At 35.0% G+C, this 4,983-nt stretch overlaps 1 long non-coding RNA gene across 1 annotated transcript in view; it reads right to left on the bottom strand.

The window, feature by feature from the left end:
• LOC128250529 (uncharacterized) overlaps nt 1-4,432 on the bottom strand; it is a 14,360-nt gene extending 9,928 nt beyond the window's left edge. The window contains exon 1 of the long non-coding RNA XR_008266546.1: nt 4,226-4,432. This is a non-coding gene — a long non-coding RNA (uncharacterized LOC128250529). The remainder of the gene's footprint in view (nt 1-4,225) is intronic.
• Between the last annotated feature and the right edge of the window lie 551 nt (nt 4,433-4,983).

The raw sequence follows: 4,983 nt of genomic DNA, 5'->3' as shown, positions 1-4,983 counted from the left end.
GTGTAAATGTAAACAGCCAAATATTTGCTTTTTTATTAGAAGCGTCGAAATGTGTATTGTACGATACAAATAAGAATATGGTTGTTTTTCGAACGCAGAGTTGTCGTTAAAACAACAGAAATACTGGTTAAATTACCCTTACAAGGCAGAAAAATTTGTCAACAACCAGCCATGGGACTCGAACACATATCTCTTAATCGTAAAGCACTCAGTCAGAGTCTTTGAGGGAGAGGGGTTCGAACCCCATCCGAGTAAAATGGGAATCAAAGTGATCCGTAGATAAAAAAAAAAGAAAGGAAACTATTGAGAACCACTGCCATAGAGCTGAATTGGGATTCTGGAACAAAAGATGGAACATTGTTTATTCGGCGATTCCAAATGTAAAACTGTCCAGCACTCTCCCCACAGCCGACAGAAGGGATATTCCATGAACATTTCCACATTGATGCTTTGGAACTGATGTGAAGATTGATATACGAACTGCGTCTCCCCGATCTTGTGTGGCGACTTAATTCCAGTGCGAAACAATCAATGAATGGAGAAAGTCAGTCATTTCAAAATCTCCACACTTAAATTCTGCATTTACATTATCCATACCAGGGGCCCTAGTTGTTATTTAGGTTTCTTATTGTTAATCTTATGTCTTTTGTTGATGGTGCTGATGCCATTTCCTCTGTGATGCATCGTTGTTCAATAGAAGTGATTAGATTTGTGCTGGCTTCAGAAGGCTTCTTGAGAAACACTGTACTGTGAGACACATTGTCTTTATAAAAGGTTGGACCATATTTTGAGCGCACAAATACAATGTTTTCTGATTCCGTCCCAAACATTTCCTTTATAAAACTTGCGCAGTTCTTGCCCTTTCGTGCCACCAGTTATCTTTCATTTTCCTCAAACTATTTTGTTTGACAGATTTATGGCTTTGCATTCTTCATTACCATTAAGGTTTGAGAAATTGAACAAGATTGTGAATTTCCCGTTTCCTTTGAAGCAAGTCACAAACTGCTGCATCGTTCTCTGTAGACCAATCTGCAATTTTTTGTGTTCTGAAATCAGGAGTTGTTAACGCTGCTTCACAGGAGCTTCGTTTTAAGATCCTTCCGTAAGTTTTCCTCCCAAAGGTGAAGCTAATGAGCGAAATATGACTTTGCATCTCTGTTTCGTGGATCATTGTAAGGCCGTTGATACGTTTGGAGAAGGTTGACCTCTGGATTGTTTTGAAAAAGTATGGGCACCCAGACAAATTTGTTAAAATGATGAAGTTACTGCATAAAAGGCGCATGGCTCAGCGATTAGAACGTCGGGTTCATAATCATTAAGTAGTGAGTTCGATTCCCCGACCGGGCTGTGTGTTGTGCTCTTGAGCAAGACACTTTATTTCCCGTTGCTCCAGTTTACTCAGCTGGAGAAATTAGTTGCAATGTCACTGATGCAAAGCTGTATTGACCCCTTTGCTTTTCCCTCGGATAACATCGGTGACGTGGAGAGGGGAAGTTGGTATGCACGGCTGACTGCTGGTCTTCCATAAACAACCTTGCTTGGACTTGTGCCTTGGAGAGGAACTTTCTGGGTGTAATCCCATAATCATTCATGACCTAAGGTGGGGGGGGGGGGTCTCCAAAGATATGAAGGTTAGAATTAATTTTGATGAAACTTTTTCAAAACGCTTTGCTATCGAAAATAGTGCAAATCAAGGATGATCTCGAAGCTCCAACACTTTTCGTTATTTAGTTTGCGACAGTGCTGTCTTTATCTTCCAGTCACTCTGAAGAGGATTCTTATAGCCACTTCCGTAACACTAGAAACCTCTTTAATCTCACTAGAATGAACATTATATGTAATGTCTTCAAATCACTAATTAGAGATCTCCTTTATGCTGATGACTTGTTATCTCACTGTGAAATCGATTTACAGAACCCAATCAAAGAATTTTACGCTGCTTCTGACATCTTTGGATTAACAGTTAATGCTAAGAAAACTAGTAATGCATCAACCCGCACCAAGATAGGCCCTTACTGTTCCTCAAATATATGTGGAAAATAAAAGGTTAGCTAAACTCTGCACACAGAAATTGCATCTCGAATTCAAAAAGCAGCTGTCTTTTGGTTCTCTTAAGAATCGTGAGTGGTTACAAAGACATTAAGGTCAGTAGAAAATTTTTGGTTTATCGTGCACTTATACTATCCCCTCTTCTTTGCTCGTCGGAGACAGAGACTACTTACAACCGCCACGAGATTCTTAGAATGGTTTCACCAAAAGTGTCTTCTGTAAATTCACAGGATTAGCCATAAATGGGGTGGACTGGCCATTTTATATGGACGACGAATGAGCGCATCTCTGAGTAGATTTTTTTTATAGGGAGCTGCCTGCTGAGAAGTGAAAGCATACATACATACATGCATACATACATACATACATACATACATACATTCAAGGCCAAAGAAATAAGAACCTACAGTGTGGTAGAAGCCATAGCTACTCATAATAAAAAGGAGTACTGGTAGAATATCCCTGTGAAAGCCTCAATAAAATGTAAACATAATAGACCTGAAATAGTGATTTTGGATACAAAAAAGAAACTGTACAGTGATGGAAATCAGCTGCTCAACAAATGTTACCAAAGCTGAAGATCAGCGAAAAAGAAAATACCTACGCTGATCTATGAATGAATCTACAGCTACTCTCTCTAGATTACAAGTTCAGGTTTATACCTGTAATTATTGGAGCACTGAGAGATGTAACACGCTGCCTAAATACCAATACTGAGAAATCAAACTTCTCAGAACCAGAAAGGAGAAAGCTGATTCGAAGACTACAGATCGAAGCCATCACTCGAACCGTAAAAATCTGTAAAACTTTCCAGAAGTTTTATCATTTAAATATATATGAGCATGTCTAGACATGCAACTATATGCATGAGTATACATACGTAAAACAAAACATACAAATCTGCACACATACATACATACATACATAGAATATGTTGAATGGAGATATAGACAGAAGGCACATGCATTGAGTGCTCTGGCTGAATTAGTACCTAAACTCTGGCGTTAAGTGCAGAGATGCGGGCCCTGCCTAAATATGAATTGTCCATAGAGAGTATATTGGTCGACCTGATACAGGTAGAATGGAGCAGAAGTATGAACAGGTAGACTCAAGTATCAAATCAATTTATAACATATATAAGTTATAAATATTATATATATATACATATATATATATATATATATATATATATATATATATATATATATATATATATATACACGGCAAGAAATAATTTTTGTCTCTTATTATGGAAACAAAAGGGTTTATAGGACTGCGAAAAAGTAGTGTTCAAAGGTAATTGAGACAGAGATAAAGAAACATTGATCATAGAACAAATATCAAATGTGAGTCAACGACTTTAAATATAGCACCATACCTCCAAACATTTGATCATATATAACTATTACCATGGTTCTTAAACATATAATAATAATATACATAAAAACACAGAAGGTAAAAATATATATGCGAATAAAATACAAATATATAGAACGGCCTATCAAAAAGGTAAATACAAACAACTAAAAATTCATAAAAATTCTAAAGTGTGTCATGCTATTAAAAAACTAAATAAACTAAGATAAAATAAAATGTGATTCGACTAAAAAATTTTTTCCAAGTTTTATTTACTCCCTTCACACCAGAGTACATCCAAAAAAGTTCAATTCTTAAAACCATGGTAGGTTAGAGTCCAGGAGCAAAAAAGAGTTCCACAAAATTAATTCAAACATAACTATGACCATTCCGGGAGTTCATTGCCGCGGTTCGATTACATTAAAGTGCATCTTGACAATGACCCCACTCTCATCAGGATAAACAGGAAACACACACAAAACTAATTTTTTATTACCTATAAAGGCCAATGTAGAAGTTTGTCGACAAATACAAAACATAAAGACAGTACAAAAACGTAACAAAACAAACTGGGGGGGACTAAAAATTAGCAAAAAGTGGATGAGATTAGTAGAAAAAGTTAAAAGAAACGAATGGTATTATGAAAGAAATTAAATTGAGGCGCAATGCCCACTCGAACCCCGAAGTCGAGTGGCTACATTTTCACAGTCTTCTCTCTTTTTATTTTTCAAAGTCTACATATATACATTTTTTACAGTCATTTTTTTCTTTCTTTCCTTTTATTTTTCCAACTTCACATTAATATTGAAAGTTCTTTTACCTTTATATCTCTATTCTTTTCAACTCCTCATATTTCACTACAGAACGTGTATCTTCATCCAACCAGCACTCACCCACCATTTTCAAATGTTCTGAAAATACATCCATAAATCTATCACATTTTTCCTCATGTATCCAAACAGGAAACACGTACAAAACTAAGCCAAAAAGTTCATACAACGCTGCATGGCAAATTTAAAGATAAACTCATCACAGGACCAGTCCAAATTTTCTAACACAACAAAAACGAAAAAAAAACGAATTATTTCATTGCTAAACATGGTGGCTGTTATTAGAAGAAATTTTAACTCACCGGTTTCGAAACCCCATAAAACTAAATATTATTTACTACATCTACTATTACTTCTATAGACTTTCAGAAAAATAGAAGAAATTTACGGTTGCAAAAAAGGAATATCTCAGTAAATTCATTTAAATAAACTTTTTAAAAATATTTTTAGTCGATTAAAATTTTATTTTATCTTAGTTTATTTAGTTTTTTAGTAGCATGACACACTTTAGAATCTTTATGAATTTTTAGACGTTTATATTTACCTTTTCTGATAGGCCGTTCTATATAGTTGTATTTTATTCGCATATATATCTTTATCTTCTGTGTTTTTTGTATATGTATACGTTTGTATGTTTAAGAACCATGGTAATATTTATATATGATCAAATGTTTGAAGTATGGTGCTATATATAAAGTCGTTGACTCGAATTTGATGTTTTTCTATGATCAATGTTCCTTATATATAT

This window comes from Octopus bimaculoides, chromosome 22, assembly GCF_001194135.2.
Source record: "Octopus bimaculoides isolate UCB-OBI-ISO-001 chromosome 22, ASM119413v2, whole genome shotgun sequence".
In the NCBI taxonomy this organism is placed as follows: domain Eukaryota; kingdom Metazoa; phylum Mollusca; class Cephalopoda; order Octopoda; family Octopodidae; genus Octopus; species Octopus bimaculoides.
The sequence above is the reverse complement of the archived record's forward strand: the minus strand, read 5'-3'. Positions and strand labels throughout refer to the sequence as shown.